General features: G+C 37.4%; 1 pseudogene; it reads left to right on the forward strand.

The window, feature by feature from the left end:
- The first annotated feature begins 2,895 nt into the window (after positions 1–2,895).
- LOC139019177 (U4 spliceosomal RNA) lies at positions 2,896–2,977 on the forward strand (annotated as a pseudogene).
- Positions 2,978–17,936: the final 14,959 nt, after the last annotated feature.

Raw genomic sequence — 17,936 nt, forward strand, 5'->3', positions numbered from 1 at the left:
CACTCTTTTTTTAAAAAAAAAAATATACAATCATATTTAAATCTTGTCACCCTGAAGGATTTATTATTTTAGTCATTCTCATAATTAATCTGGGAGGCAAAAGTCAAATGAGAGGGAAATGATTGCTAGCTACTTCCAAATAAACTTCAGACTCAGATTCCAAAAAATAAGCTCCATTAAAAAAGAAAAAAAAAAGGTGATACAAATCTCCTTGACAGGAAATAGAATGAAGTTGTCATTCAGTAGAGTCTGGACACCTCACCACTATCTCTCCCCCACAGAGTTGTCTACAAAATAAAATAAGCAAAGAACTTGTCAATCTTTAGGTCTCACCTAGAGAAATATAAAGGTCCTGACAAAAATAAACATAGAGTAGAACTACATAGTGTGAAGACTTTGGCAGGTATGGAATGAAAGAAAAACCTGCATTTAGGCCTTAGACATCTCATTATAGTTGTTGCTGATCTTAAAGAATGAATTCTATTAAAATCCAAACTGAAAAAAAAAATTATTCAATTGAAGATTATTCCAAACTCAAAATCAGAATGCAAGGTTTGGCAAATGTGTTAGTTTATATGCTTTCTTCAGAAGGAAAAAATTTTAAAAAAGTATTCAACTTATATTGTATGCTCTTTTAAACATAATATACTAGAGGTCAGGTGCATGATATTCATGCACTGAGGGAGGTCCCTCAGCACAGCCTGTACCCACTCCAAACTGGGACCCCTGTGTGATCGGGCCCAAACCGGCAGTCAGACATCCCTCTCACAATCCAGGACTGCTGGCTCCCAGCCGCTCACCTGCCTGCTTGCCTGATTGCCCCTAACCGCTTCTGCCTGCCAGCCTGATCACCCCCTAACCACTTCCCTGCTGGCCTGATCACCCCCAACTGCCCTCCCCTGCAGACTTGGTTCCCCCCCAACTGCCCTCCCCTGCCGGCCTGGTTGCCCCCAACTGCCCTCACCTGCTGACCTGGTTGCCCACAACTGCCCTTTCCTGCCGACCATCTTGTGGTGGCCATCTTGTGACCACATGAGGATGGCCATTTTGTGCGAGGTGTGTGATGGTCAATTTGCATAATACATCTTTGTTATATAGGATTACCTTTTACTGGAAATATTTTCATTATATAAAATTAGCACTAATTATTCTGAGCAAGATGGTTATCTTTTTTCAAGTCTGTATCCTGTGTTTAGAGGTGTTTACAGCATATTTCTCTAGCTCAATTCTAAAGTCCTTCTGAGAGCTGAGACTATACCTTTAAGTCTTTGTATTCCCTATGGTGCAATGCAGGTAACAAGTCACCACTCAATAAGGGATAGTTGACATAATGAATAAACAGGCAGCAAATGGAGGCTCTTCTAGATGAACTCCTTCAGCAGATCTTCAGAATATCCATGTCTCATGCATCTTACTCCTGCTATATTTTAATATTTCAGCCTCTTTTTCATGGTTTCTCTATAGCAATTGCTCCTCTGATCAGCTGAATAAAGGAAGTACTCTTTAGGCTCTGTTTTTCCCCACACAATATACCTAATGGCACAACTTTCTCTTCTTTGTCTCATGTTAATGATGTTTGTCTTCTAATTTGTAAAGCCACCTTCAGGAATTCCTAATAATTGGCACCTAGGATAGAGTTGTGAATGCTATTAGCATATATCTATTTTTTCCCTAAAGAGTCCCTTATCTATAGCTTTGCTGATGTCATTCTACAGGGTGTTGAGAGGGAACTGAACTAACCAGGAACCAAAAGACCTAAATTTAATCCTTTGGGCATGTCTTAGAAAATTCTCTTGATATACTTAGATCACAGTTTGCTCATTACAGTTTACAGTTGAAAAACACAGGGGTGCAGTTAAAAATTCACATATAACTTTTGACTCCCCCAAAATTCAACTACTACTATTGACTGGAAACCTTACCAATGAAAAACAGTCAACACATATTTTGCATGTTATTTGTATTTATTACTGCATTCTCATAACAGATTAATCTAGAAAAAGGAAATGTTATTTAGAAAGTTATAAGGCAGAGGAAATAAATTTACACTCCTGTACATAATTATTTTTAAGAAATATGCATATAAATAGACCTGCATAATTTAAATGCCTGTTGTTCAAGGGTCAACTGTATTATCATAAGTGAACTCAGGTAAACTTAGGCCAGTTGCATAATGTTCAATTCTGTTTCTCTGGGAGGATCATTTGCTTATCATAAGTATCTTATATGGTAGAATAGAGGAAAAAAAATGTTAGGAACAAATTACATGAAAATTCAATCTCTTTGTGTTCTCTTTGGTACATAATTGAATGTTTCTGAATCTCAGTTCTTTCTCATTTGGAAATGAAAACACTAGTAATTACCTTACATTCTTTTTATGTGTTTTATATGATAGACTATAGATAAAAGTTATTAATTCCCTTCTCCCATTATTAAAGGCACAATTCACATTGCATGCCCTCTTGAATGTTTTAATGTTTTCTTTTATTTCAAAGCACAGACTATACTAGGCAGTCAGTTTTTTTAAACACGAATCATTATCAAGAAGTGAATTTTCTTTTTTCTCAGTAATAATCACTATTTAATAATGATTGTAGTATTGATACCTGGCCAGTGTCGCTCAGTGGTTGAGTGTTGACTGGTGAAGCAGGAGGTCATGGTTCGATTCTGGTCAGGGCACATGCCTGGATTCCGGACTGGACCCCCAGTGTGGAGCGTACAGGTGGTAACCAATCAATGATTCTCTCTTATCATTGATGTTTCTCTCTCACCCTCTCCCTTCCTCTCTGAAATCAAGAAAAATATATTTATAATAATAATAATGTTTGTAGTATTGAGTTAAAGTTGATGTCATAATACAAGTGTCATTTATGTTGTGTTTAAGATTAATAAAATAATTTTGCGCAGTGGCAGTATCATAGCCAATGAGGTTTATCCGAGGCGTGATTATTGCTAATTGAAAAACAGATTAATAAAAAATGTCATAACTTTGCCATACATAATAAAAACTGGTGAAATAAGTGAGTGAAAACAATATTGAATATAAATCCATTGTGTCGAATCAAGGAGTTAGAGCTGGATGAACAAGTGTCTGGTTCTGATCTTGAGGAGGAAAAAGTTGCTGAAGCTGCAAATGCCCAACTCTGCACTAGCAAGTAACTCCATTCTGATGAAAATACGAGTCCTTATGTGAACTGTGCTATCAGTTCAGACACCCTAAACAATAGAACTTAGCAATAGGAAGAGAATTAGAATCAAAGTCATTCTGAAGAATGAGCAATTAAATAAAAGAACATAGGATGTTGAAATAAAGTTCCAGGCCCTCTGAAAGACTTTGTTGAACTTTGAAATTTGGCTTTTGATCACTCCTACTTTATACTTACATAAGCAAGGCTAAAAGCAACCTACAAAATGTAGAGTGATAGGCCAGAAATAAGTTTGTTCATGGTCAGTTCTGTGGTGTGCATTTAGCTAAGCATTGATATTTGGAGCTGTCGAGTCTTACACATCTCGGAAGAGATGTATTATGCTCATTACTGAGGGATCATTAAAACAAACCTCTGCTTTGTGCTTTTAATTGAGCCTGGTGTTGACATTTACGTGTATAACAGTTTTATTTTCAATTGAAGATTTTATTCTTTCTTGCCAAGAAATAACCCTGAAAGTGTAAACTGCAGAGTTACCATCTACTGCAATAATCAAGCCATATTTTAGAAATCACTCAGTCATTACACTGGATCAACAAGTAATGGGTGCAGATGTGCTATAAAATTTCTGTTTATAAAATCAAAATTCCAATTTTAACATTTCCCAACCCAATGATTATAACACAAAACACATCGCTAACACTCGACAGTGCACTAAAGCATGCCATTTGAGTTTGTTTTTAAGGGTCGAGGAGGAATGACCATTTTAATATTGTGGCCATTAATCTGATCATATTATATACGGTCATATTTATTCATCAACTGTTGATCAGAATTTCAGGAATGTATAAGCTTTTCCTCAATAAAACACAGGAAGGTAATCCAGTTGTGAATGCAGGTTACTTGAACTTAATCCAACAAAGAGATCCACAGCTGTTCTAAGTGTCAACACTAGAGAAGTTCAAGGGGCCTTTAGACGAGCCAGCTTCGAAGTCAAAGACACAATTGCTGCCCCTGGAAACACATTGGAACGATCTCCATCTGGGGCCTTCCACGTGCCAAGTTTTTCTCATAAGTGGTCACAGCAGTTAGCTTCTTTGCTCCAGATGAGAGAGAAAAGCACCAAAGGGAACTATTCTCCACCCTGCAATCAACAAGAAAATGCTGCTCCAAGTGAAATCGTAATGATATATACAGTGATGTGTTAATGAGCTCTGAAAATGTTTGGTTGATAAAAGTGTCTGGATTGACTAAAACAACCATATATGAAAATGCAATACAGGTTATTAACTACAATTTTCTAGGTGCCAGAGTATATGTGCCTATACACTCGAGTGCATTTGTGTTGAAATTGTCTGAACATTGCAAAGATATCCCTGAGTGCTTATACATTTAGTTTGTTAAAATGTTTCTATCTGAATTAAGAAATAGGTTTATAGTGATTGCCAGAGGGAAGGGCGTAGGAAGAGGTAGAAGAGGGTTAAAGGGACATACTAGTAAATGGTGATGGAAAGCAACTTGACTTGGGGTAGTGAACACACAATACAATGTACAATAGAATTGTATACCTGAAACCTAGATAATTTTATTAACTTTATATTTGCAGTATAACTTTCAGCAAATTTTAGATAGGGCTGTCAAGTCCAAGTAAAAACACCCTTAAAAATTCAAATTTGTTGAAAAATGTTTTTCTTTTATTACAGATCTAGTGACCAACCCTGGTGGTAGTGACCTGCCGGACTCTCTGCCCACAAACCATTAGTTCCCATAGCTGTAAATTAACATGGTCCAGCTTCTTGAATTACAAAAAAAAAAAAAAAAAAAATCCTGGTAAGTAGTTAGAAGGATGTAGTATAAAAACCCTAAAAATGTAAAAATATAACTTGCATCAATTCCCTATATGGATCTACATAGTTTTTGAGAAACTAGATTTCTTGCATATTTGTTGTGTGCTAGTTTTTTCTCTCAACCTCATTCCTGCCCCAATAACGACATTAACTCTTCCACCGTATTTCCTTTTCCAGTATCTCAGTTCTCCCAGAAGTAGGTTACCGCCAAGGTTGTGGGATGAAAGTTCCCAATTGCAAAGTTTAAGCACAAAGTTTTTAAGGCATTGTCAGTTCTTGTTCTGTTTCTAAGAGCCTGGCTCAGGCTTAAGTTCTTAATGCATCAAAGATCGTATGCCTTTGTTAACAATAAAATACAATGCACTCATTTTGTTTTAGTTTATTATTGATAATCTATTAATTGGCCAAGTGTGCAAGTGACTTGATTTGAATATAAATTAGATTTACCTCAATATAGTTTCTCACGAATATGCATTTTAAGTGGATAAAACATGTGCAATTAGTACATGCCATGATCTTTGTAGTTATTTTTTCATTTTTTAATCCTCACCTGATGATATTTTTCCATTGATTTTTTTAGAGTGGAAAAGAGAAGGAAAGACAGAGATAAATATCAATGTGAGAGAAATACAGCAATTGGTTACTTTATATAAAATTATTTTATAAAGATTGTGTAAGATAGTGTGTTTAGTTTAAATTATATAGAATTGTTCTGTTTAAAATGGCTTTAATTAATTCACTTGGCCTATTCTTAATTTATTTTACTTAAATATTTTAATAAGAAGAAATGTTATTTGTATGGCATTGTCAGTTCTTGTCTAAATTAAATTTTATTTAATTAAATGTTTCTTTTCTCATCCTGTTGAGATTAAATTGATTTCATCTAGTTTGATTTCTATTTACTTAGTGCTTTGGTTTTGATACAATATAGGAACAGAGAATGAGAAGAGAGCTTTAGAAAAAAATGTGTTAGGTGAAACCAGAATTTAATGGAAAAATGCAGTTTAAATATGGCATCTTCTTAAATAAATTTAATTAAACTGATAATTTAGACCAGTCTATTGGAATTTTTTCAGTCCACATTTTGCATTTGTCTGTCTAAGAGACAAAATACTTTATAAGTAATGATACATTTTCTTTTCCTCATCTTTCATGTTTAACTAGTCCTATATGCTGTGGCCTTATGTAAGCAGGTCTTAGCTCTTTTTCTTCCTGTGCATTCCAAAGTAACAAAGAAATTATGTTGAAATTTTCTATCCAATAGCTAACTGGCATCTGTTTTTAACCTAGTTAACTGTGAGTGTCATTTTCTTTTTATTCAAATTTTATTGTGATATTTGAGGTGACATTATATAAGTTCCAGGTGTACAACACATTGATTTCACATATGTAGCCTATATAATAAAAGGCTAATATGCAAATTGTCCCCTCTACCAGAAGTTCGATGGGGGGGGCAACCCACAAACTGCCCGTGGCCCCTCCCCTGGCTGGCCCTGCCCCCAATAAGCCCCTCCCACCCCAATCAGGGGTGGAGCCAGCCAGCCAACTGCCTACGGCCCCTCCTCCAGGCCTCTCCCCACCCCCCCTCATTGGCCTGGCTGGATACTACCCATGCACTAATTTGTGCACTGGGCCTCTAGAATATTATAAAATAATTACTACACTAAGGTTAGTGAACATTCATCACCTCACATAGCATAGTTAGATAGTTTTTCTTGTGATGAGAAACTTTAACGATTTTCTCTTATAAGCAATTTTCTCTTATTGCAATTTCAAATACACAATACAGCATTTTTAACTAAAGTAACCATGATGTACATTACATCTCCACGACTTATCATTTATTTTTTAACTGGGAGATGTACCTTTTGATCAGCTTAACCCATTGTCCCCACCTCTGATCCCACACCTCTTATAGTTTCTGTGAGTATTTTTTCTTCTTTTAGATTCCACATGTAAGTGAGATCATACAGTATGTTTTTCTCTCTCTGACTTGTTTCACTTATCATAATGCCTTAAAGATTAATCTAGGTTGTTGCAAATGGTAGAATTTAATTCTTTCTTATGGTTGAATAATAGTCTATTAACTGTATATATACAGAGAAGTCAGTGGCTTTGTGTGAGTTCTAATCTATCTTTCTGCTGGTCTGGATTATAGTATTCAGTTAAAATGATCAAATCTATAGAAATTTTTCTTAATCTTTTCTTTTACCCATGAAATATATGATTTTGATATATATAGTTGATATATATATATGTTTGTGTGTGTAAATATATTAGATATATATATCTCACATTTTTATCTATTTATTGATGGACTATTGGATAATCAAGGTATATCACCTTTATGGTGAACAATTTTACACATTAAAGCTGTAGGCCATAATACAAAATCTGCATTAACTTAAAAGAGAAAGCATGAGTTTTTAAAATAAATTGCTTGCTTGCTTCAGGCTATAGCTCCTGACTGTTCCTGTGAAGCAAGGTTTTCTTAGCAGAAAATTTTAACACTCCTTGAATGAGATATGTTGGATAGTTTGATGTGCTGGGGCAGGATTTGGGTGAATTATCTTTTATGATAGCTGTTTTGTTTGGTAAAGCACATTTTGATCTTATAGAAAAATCTAACAGCTAGAATAGTCAGTGATATCTGTTCCTTTTGTTGACATCTTTTGTGAAGTTGAAGAAATTACTCAACATCTATAAATCTTAGGCTCACCTCATTTATAAAAAAGGACAGGAGTGTTTGCTATCTGTGAAATTAATCGTAAGTCACTTTTGAAAATTCCACACATGCCTAATTACAATAACCAGCAAAACACCATTAATAATAAGCACATTTTATTGAGATCACAAATAGTTTCTCATTGCTGGTGGGTATCATTTGTGTTCAGTGATTAATATATTGGATAAACCTTTTTTTTTAATGAGAACAAAGAGAACAAACACCACATTAGGAAAGATGTTGCACATAATGCGGCAATATCAGAACATGGGTCAGATGGGCCACACTAGAAAAGATCTGTAGATCCAATATTACCCTGGTGACCTTAAAGATTTGCTTCTTTCATGCCTCACAGGCAACCTATTTGCCATTAAAGGACTCAAACAGAAATTAATCATGAAACTGACGTACTAAGACCAAATCTGTTTTTTTTTTCCTTGTTCAGTACACATTTTTATTCAGGTATCAAAGCATGCTTGTTAAGATTACTTCTGTTGTACTATTTAGAATCTTCCAGATCAAATATAATATTTGACAAGCAGATGCAAATCAAAATATTTAGGGTCCCACTGTGGCAGAACTTTGATTGCCTTTAGAATAAAATAAAGAACTAATAGGACTGAAGAAAACCTTAGAGCATATCCAGTCAGGTCCACTTCACGTGGTTGTACACAAATATACTATGGAAAGCGTTTCTGATATTTGCTCAGACCCTTTAAAAGTCTCCAAATGAGACTTTTCACCCATCTTAAAATTATCTTCCTTTATCTCCTTATTTTTTTCTAATCAAGCTTCTCTTATATGCCATTGCTATTCTTTTGGATCTCTCTTTACAATACTCATTATTAAGCTGATTTCATAGCCTTACCGAAAAACATTCTTTTTCCTTGTTCCTGAATCAACATAAGAAAACCTAAGGACTAACCTGGCAGAAGCTGAATCAATTTCATTATGAGGGAGGTCAAGAAATGTATTGGAACAAAGATGTTTCAATCTCTACCTAGCTGGCAAATGGCAGAAAAGTTGCAGAACATTAATATGCTATTGTTGTTAAACTAGAGGCCCATTGCAGGAAGATTCCTGCAAGAATAGGGCTTCCTTGGGCCTATTCCTGCAAGAATAGGGCTTCCTGAGGCCGGAGCAAAGCAGAGAAGGGAGCGAAGCCCACCTCAGCGAGCTTTGCTCCCTTCTCCACTGCCTTGCTCTCTCCTGTCTCTGCCACCTCACTCCCTCCCTTCTCCACTGCTTCGCTCCCTCCCGTCTCCGCCGCCTCAGCTCCACTCCCATCTCCACTGCCTCGGTTCCGTTCCTTTTTCCGCTGCTTGGCTTCCTCCTACGCTGTCTTCAGCCTTTGCTCCCTGCCTGTGTATGCAAATTAAATGCCATCTTTGTTGGGTTAATTTGCATATCGCTCAGATTGGCTGGTGGACATAGCGGAGGGATGGTCAATTTGCATGTTTCCCTTTTATTAATGTAGATGTTTGTACATCAGTTGAGCTTGTGTATGTTCAAGCCTGTGTGTGTGTGTGTGTGTGTGTGTGTGTCACATACGTGTGTAGTCCTTTTGTTTGTGTGTGTTTATATATTTTCCTCAGTTTACTGGGCCATATTTTTCTTTCTGGCTGAAAGTTAAAATTATTTTATGTGCCATCAAAATGATTTTGATATTGTTACCCCAGATACAATGCCTAAGGGAACTAAACAATTAAGTATGTACAATCAATTTGCTTAAAGTTATAACTTAATGAGCCTCTCCAAGGAATATTTCTTTTAAAGACATTTTAATAAATGAAGCCAATCAGGAGGAAGTAACATTTCAATTTAATCAGAAATTCTGTCTAACCATTAAATCATTTTGAAAGACTCTCATAACAGTCATAGCACTACACATTAACTATTGCAATAAAGGTTTTTATAAGTACTATGGGAACACAAGAAGGATATTCTTGGGAGATAGCAGAAAATCTTCCTTAAAAAGATAATATTCCATTTGGGTCTAGATGAGAACAAATACTTTCTCCTATCAGACCTTTATCCCTTGGATCAAAATGATGGCTGAGTCTATTGAAGAGACATATAGCTCCTGAAAATAGAGTGGGATTATTTATTTATTTATTTATTTATTTACTTTTTATTACTTTAAAAGTAACCTCGCTAACTTTTAAACAGTCACATAAAATTAAAGGACATTGTTTTCCCCTTCTCAGACATACAATAAAGGCTTATTTATAGAAACCAAGAGTGGCCTATGTATTTGTTTTATTAAAAAATCTATCCTATACTGTAGGTCATTTTTTTTACTGCCTCTAAATTTCTCAGATGCAAGTGAGGGCCAGAGTAAACTATTAAATCAAACAGAATAGTCAGTGGCTTTGTGTGAGTTCTAATCTATCTTTCTGCTGGTCTGGATTATAGTATTCTGTTAAAATGGTTAAATCTATACAAAATTTTCTTAATCTTTTCTTTCATCCAGCCAACATTTTTACAATGTGCACACAAAAATAGTCCCATGGTGGCTGGCTTCTAAGCCATATTATGAGGGTACTTTTGTTCATATCACTTTACCAGGCAGTGTGTCCATAGCATTGTTAGATGTAACCAAGTATTTAGCTTGCAATATCATTTTACATTATGGTTCAATGCAATCCCTCTAAAAATGTTACCGCTTCCTTCTTTCTACTGCTTTTGAGTCACATTTCATTGTTTTCTTCCATTTTCCTTTGTGGGAGTGAGCTTTCAGATGTTTCAGAGTCATTGCAATTTTGGGGGCCGTGATTGGCTCTTTGCCTCCTTTCTCATCTATGTTTTCTCTATTAAAAGTTATTATTTAGCCCTAACTGGTTTGGCTCAGTGGATAGAGCGTCGGCCTGTAGACTGAAGGGTCCCAGATTCGATTCCAGTCAGGGGCATGTACATTGGTTGCGGGCACATCCCCTGTAGGGGGTGTGCAGGAGGCAGCTGATCGATGTTTCTCTCTCATCGATGTTTCTAACTATCTCTCTCCCTTCCTCTCTGTAAAAAATCAATAAAAAATATTTTAAAAGTTATTATTTATATGGTTGGATTAATGTATACCATATTTGTTACTATTTTCCACTTGTTGCCCTTGTTTCTTGTTCCTATTTTTGTCTTTCAAGCCTTTGTGGTTTTAATTGAGCTTTTTATGATTCTACTTTCTTTTCTTAGCACATTGGTTCTTCTTTTTTTTTACTTTTTTTTTTTTTCAGTGGCTGTCCTAGAGTTTATAATATACATTTATAGCTAATCCAAGTGCACTTTCAAATAACACTATTCCATTTCATGGGTTATGTTAGTGCATTATGATAATAAAATAATCCTAATTCCTCCTTCCCTTCCTTTGTATCATTAATTTCATTCATCCATTCATTTCACTTATATACAAGCATACATGAGCATATACTGTATACATATATACTATGTTTATATAAATAAACAAATATACTTTTGATATAATTATTTTGAACAAATCATTATCTGTTAGGTCAATCTATATATATAAAACCCTAACATGCAAATAGATTGAATGGCGGAACAACCAGTCCTATGACGTGCACTGACTACCAGGGGGATCATGCAAAACATTGCGGGCATCTGCAGCAGGCGACAGAGTGAAGAACATGGTGGGTATCGGCCACTGTGGGATGGTGGAGCAGGTGAGCAGGGGCACCAGACCAAGGTGGGGCACCAGTTGCTGTCATCGGGGCAAGCCTCTGGTGGTTACTGAAAATTCTTTGCTCCCATGCGCCATGGTCCTGCTGTGTACTTGCACCTGCTGCCGGCGCCAGCCCCGCTTGCAGCTGGCATCAGAGCCACCGCTCGCACCTGCTGCTGGTGCCTGGTGCCACTCCTGATTGCTCAGCGCCGTCAGTGGGTGTGAGCAGCAGCTGCCCCGATTGCCCCTGAGGGCTTCTCCACCTCCCCCTGCTCCTGAGGGGAGATTGGGGCGGCTGCCACTGCTTGCACCCACTGATGGCACCAGCCCCACTTGCTCTGCGCCATCAGCACTTGGGAGTGGGGCTCCTGGCAGACAGAGACCGGGGGCTGTGGTGGGCAGGGCAGGGTGGGGAAATCGAGGATGGGCCAAGACCTGCCCCTGTGCCCACCGCAGCCTTACAGCTCACAGTTCCTTTCAAGGTGTACAAATTTGTGCACTGGGCCTCTAGTTTAAAATAAGAAAAATAAAAGTTGTTATTTTGCCTTCACTTGTTCTTTCTTTAATGCTCTTCCTTTCTTTAGGTAGATGCAAGTTAACGGCTTACATTATTTTCCCTCTCTCTAAAGATCCTTCTTTAATATTTCTTACAAGCCAGGTGTATGGGCAAGAAATTAATTCAATTTGTGTTTGTCTCAGAAAATATTGATTTTTCTTTGTACTCTTTTCTGAGTACAAAAATTTAGATTGATGAGCATTTTTCTCTCAATACTTTAAATATTTCACTTCACTCTCTTCTCACTAGAATGTGTTGTCATATGTAATTATCTTTGTTCCTCCATGGGTAAGGTAGTTTATTCCCCTGGCTTGTTTCAGGATATTTTCTTTATCTTTAATGTTCTATAATTTGAAAATAATATGTTTACATATCATTTTTTTTTTTTGCATATTTTCAGCATGGTGTTCTCTGAGCTTCCAGCATCTGTGGTTGGGCATATGACATTAATATGGGGAAAATTTTCAGTCATTATTGTTTCAAATATCTCTTCTGTTTATTTTACTTCTGACTGTCCCATTATACATAATATTACACCTTTTGTAGTTGTTTCACAGTCTTGGAATATTTTGTTCTAGTTATTTTTTTATCTTTGTTCTCTTTGTATTTCAGCTTTTGAGGATCCTACTGAAATATGCTCTAGCTCAGAGCTTCTTCCCTCACAGTGTATAGTCTACTAATAAGCCCTTCAAAGGCATTCCTCACTTCTGTTAAGGTGTTTGTGATTTGTAGCATTTCTTCCCCCACCCAAGGATTTTCATCTCTCTGCTTACACTGCCCATCTGTTCTTGCATACTGTCTACTTTATCCATTTCCCAGTCTGATAATTTCAATATTCCTTCCACGTCTGGTTGTGATGCTTGCTCTATTTCTTCCTATTGTTTTTGCCCCTTTGATCTGCCTTGCAGCATTTTCTTGATGGCCAATCATGATGTACTAGGTAAAAGCACCTGTTGTAAACAGACCTTTAGTAATGTGTTGGTGAAGTATTGGGGGGAGGGAAAATGTTCTCTGGTCCTATAATGAGATCTCAGTCTTTTAGTGAGTCTATACCTCTGGCCTGTAAACTTCAAAAGAATTTCTGAATTTTTTTGTCCCCCTTGGATGGGACAAGATGGCTAGAGTGGGCTGGATTTGGGTACTTCTTTTCTCCTAAGGCAGTGGTTCTCAACCTTGGCTGCACATTAGAATCACCTGGGAATCTTTTTAAAACCCTGATTTCTGGGCCTCATCCTCCGGAAATTCTGTTTCCTTGTTACTAATATTGTGGCCCCACCCCATAACAAAGAAACAGAATTTCTGGAGGATGAGGCCCAGAAATCAGGGTTTTAAAAAGATTCCCAGGTGATTCTAATGTGCAGCCAAGGTTGAGAACCACTGTCTTAAGGGAAGTTCAGAGCCAGCTGAAGTTTGTTAATTCTCTTCCCCAAGTCGATTAAACTGTGGCAAAACCAGAGAAGGTTAGGCTCAGGTTAATCAGTTTCCCCTGCGGGCTGAGGGCGGGCCTTTTTAAGAACAGTGTGAGCTGTTGGTTCCTTCCTCCCTCTCTTTGCCAGAAGCACACAGGGATGTTCCTTCAATATTTACTGAGGGAACTTGGTCAAGCTCCTGAAGAGAAATCTCACAATACTGCGGGTGCTTCCCTGGAATTTTAACTCTCGGACTTGTCCAGAAATTCGCCAGTTGGAGTTCAAATTTTCCAGCCCAGCACTGGTTCCTGGTTGGTTTTTGCTCCTGAGTCTCTACTCTGGTAAGCCACAAATCCCTGTATTCTGTGGTCTCTTTCTTCTATCCTGGGGGCAGTGGTTTGGCCGGTATCCCCCTCACTCTGATGGATCCAAGAATTGAGTTGATTTTTTCAGTCTGTTCAGCTTATTGCTTGTTGTTAGGATGAGATGGCAACTTTCACGCTTCTTCCATGTGGAACCAGAAACTGGATATCTAAATTATATTTTCACTAAAAAAAATGGTATTCTACTTAAAAAATAAAAAGTCGCCCTGACCGGTTTGGCTCAGTGGATAGGGCGTCGGCCTTCGGACTAAGGGGTCCCAGGTTTGATTCCAGTCAAGGGCATGTACCTTGGTTGTGGGCGCATCCCCAGTGGGGGGTGTGCAGGAGGCAGGTGATCGATGTTTCTCTCTCATCGATGTTTCTGGCTCTCTATCTCTCTCCCTTCCTCTCTGTAAAAAAATCAATAAAATATATTAAAAAATAAAAAGCCATTATAATTACCCACAATTAAATGATCTTGTTGATAAATCAGCAAATACCAAAATGGGGACTGTATTCTCAGATGACACAAATTACTTCTGAAACTAGATGCCCTTGAGAGTTGCCAGCTCTACGGACTTGCTTTTTTATTCAGACGCAGAGAGATTTCTTCTGGAGTAAGTCAATAAATACCGAGTAAATTAACTTGCTTACTGCAGGGATGGCGGCGTGGCCCTGTGGGGCTGAGACCGCTTTTAATTTGTTATTTGTAGAATGATGTCCAGTGTTTTGTGTCAATCTCAAGCCTATGGATAACTAATGCTGTGGTTTGATGGCCTTTGTGGGTCTTTTCTTTGTAAAATGCCGTCACCAATAACTATCAGAAAACTTTGGATAAAAAAAAAAAGGTTTATTACTCTGTTTCTGGAAAGCATATGGCACACCTGGGGTCACACCACAAGGTCACTGGTAGAGAGAGGGGATATGTTGGCCTGGGGTTTTGCTTTTACTGGGGTTGAGGGTAGGGGCCTAGGATTTTGTGGGTCCTCTATAGGTGAATTTAAAACATAGCAGCAGGAATTCAAATCGTTGAAAGAGACAAAACAAGCAGCCCAAATGGTCAGTTATGGAAACCAACCAGAATCTCTAAAGCAAAGGAGCCCTGATTGGGGCAAGGGAGGGTCTTTATTTAGTCACGTAGCTGGGGCTGGCAATGTGTTTATTCCAGATAGCTGGCTTTCAATTAGATGCCTCTTTCAAGTGGATGGCTTGGCAATCAAAGCTTAAATCAGATTGCCCAGCTGGCATGGCTCAGTGGTTGGATGTCTACCAAGAACCAGGAGGTCACAGTTCAATTCTTGGTCAGAGCAAATGTCCTGTATCGAGCTCAATCCCTGGTAGGGGTGTGTAAGGAGGCAGCTGATGAATGATTCTCTCTCATCATTGATGTTTCTCTCTTCTCTCTTCTCTCTCTCTCTCTCTCTCTCTCTCCCACACACACACCCTCTCCTTTCCTCACTGTGAAATCAATAAAAAACATATATATATATGGCTTAAATCAGGCACTTGCATTATGTGAAAGAAAACCCAACTTTCGGGACTTATACTACATCTAGTTTTTCACAATTAGCTCCATGTTTTGAGACTTACTCTGTATAATGTTCATACATAGTTGGCACATACATGCAAGAAAACTGAGAACAAATTGTACGTTACAGCTTTGGTGGATGGTTTTCATTTGGATGAGTTGAGAATCCCTCATAGGGATTCTTTCCTCACAATCTCAAGAGACTTTACAAATTGTCAGCAACCTTTAGAGACTACAAATTATAGTAGAAGAATCACTGGCTTCTCTTTCATAACATAAAGGCATTTAAAATGCTAGGAAAGACTTTTTTCAACTGATCTAGTCGAAAATCAGCTTACCTAATCTTTCCTGGAATAAGGATAAATTTATGTGTGTGTATGTGTATGTAAGATAAGCTTTTACATTTGTTAAGAGAATTAAAACTACAGTGGGGCCTTGACTTACGAGTTTAATTCGTTCTGAGACCGAGCTCGTTAAGGAGCTTGTTAACTCAAATTACTCTGTCAACCCAATGCAAAAAATCGGCCTAGAGACAGCTGGTATCCCAAAAAACTCGTTAGTCGGGACACTCGTAAGTCAAAGCCCCACTGTATAATGAGTGTATCAGAAAGACAGGAAGAGAAGGTACTAATTGGCCCACTTATTGTTCTGATTCAATTTTCCTCTAAAATATCAGAGCATCCCTAGTGATCAGGATCTCCCAACTTGACTACCCAGATATTTTTAACTTTCTGGCAGCTCTGACCTCTTAGATAGGGTTTCCTTATGTTGGAATTGGAATTTGCTAACCATAATTTCCAACTGCTCAACTAAATAGTGACATCAGTTTCACCTCCTACTGGTTCTCCCATTAATAAGTGTCCTTGAACATCTTAAACATGTTTAATATTTCTCTATGAATCTTTTATAGGTTTCTATGCCTTCAAAACTTTTATCCTGTCCTCCCCCAAGAAACTTCTAGTTATATGTATGTCTTAAAAGTGTGTTTGTCCTTAAAAAGACACAGAAAATATAAATAAGCTGAGGATGCCTTTTTATTACTGATCATTTCATAATTTAAAGCATTATAGAAGATGGAGTTTATGGAAGGTCATTTGATTAAAGTCTAGTGGCCTTAATATTACTGTTAAACAATGGAGATTGGAACTCCAGTTCTGAGCTTCCAAAATTGATGTCATAAATTTGGTACCCCAAATCATTTAGGATTTTTGTATGTTTCTGTTTGTAAGAGAGCATATATTTGGCTTAGATATGGTAGAGAAATACAAAGACACGATAATGTGAAAGAGATTATGTTGCTAAAAGATGAACTTGCTGTTGGCTGTGTGAAAGGTTGTATTTTAGGCCTTATGTCTTTGTTAGTGGCTATCTTACTGCCAATTGCCATGGAAATATCAACAGCAGTTCATGTTTTCTATTTAGACTTAAAGATGGCTCTAAATATCAATTCCACACCCTATCTTTCCATTCCCTCAGTTATTCTTATGTGGTAAATATGTAAGTTACTTATCTTAAGCATATTTATAAGTATGTGATTTATGTAAAGAATTGAAACAGCTGATTTGAGCTTCCCTGTAATCCATTATGGTAAATAAATGCTGAAGGTGGAATTTTAGGTATGGTTAACAGAAAACACTGATATATTGCTTGGACAGTCAATAGAAAAATCAAAGACAAAAGACATGTAAAAATTGTAACTCATCCTTTCCAAATAAACCATTCAAGCTGATCTAAATTCTTTCTCTCATATTAATGATTCCAAATCTAGGTTAATGAGAAGTTGGGCCATGTGATGAGCAGTTATGTTTAGCCAAAGACAGTGGGAGCCAATTAATGCTGACACAAATAGGTACTGTGAGGCCAGGGGTTGGTCACCATTTAGATATTTCATTCACTGATCTAATTCCACATTCAAAGCCCTTAACGTTATCTCTACCCATGGAAACTTATAGCATTTTTACTTATGGTATTTAAAATAGTTTGGACAAAAAAGGAGCCATATATTAACCCTGGCAAGCTCAGAGGAGGATTGCATGGCCTTACAAATTCAGAGACCTAAAGTAACCACATAGGATAGACTGAAATTAAAACTGTCTAGCTAAAAGCAGATCCTGAAAGGTAGTCATGTCCTACACCTGTTTCTATCCTGACAAATGTTGATCTTTGCCTTAACTGAGCCTGTCCATTGTCTTTTTGTGCTTATGATAACATGCCTTTGGATCCTCAGGGTAATTTTGCATTTATTTTTCCCCTCAACCCCTCAAGGCACAACTATATCACCAGAGCAGAGACCTCAAACCCCTTCATTGGTATTGCAATTATGTTCATTGTTGACTGGTAATTATCCTATACCCCCAATGAAAAAAAGTTTGTCTCTATTCCTTTTATATTTTTATCCAAAGAGATTTCCTCCACTTTGCTTTCTTGTTACCTCCCTAATCTATCAGCAATGAATTTCATGTAACCCCCTTAAGCCTACTCTGTTTGTTGCTGGTGGAAGGGGGTTCTTGCAATGTCAGGAGGAAAATTATTATTGGGGACCTACAAGGGAGAATGAGTTCTGGTGGTAATATTTGTGATGATAAATAAAAAATAAATAAAAAGATGCTTCTCTGATGGCCCATCTCCATCTGTCCTCCCATGAAAAATCAGGGCCAGAAATAGAGAAAATATCCAAAGATCCTGTGCCA

The sequence above is a fragment of the Myotis yumanensis genome, unplaced genomic scaffold (genome assembly GCF_028538775.1).
Source record: "Myotis yumanensis isolate MYYU_CA2020_CCGP unplaced genomic scaffold, mMyoYum1.0.hap1 SCAF_10, whole genome shotgun sequence".
NCBI lineage: Eukaryota > Metazoa > Chordata > Mammalia > Chiroptera > Vespertilionidae > Myotis > Myotis yumanensis.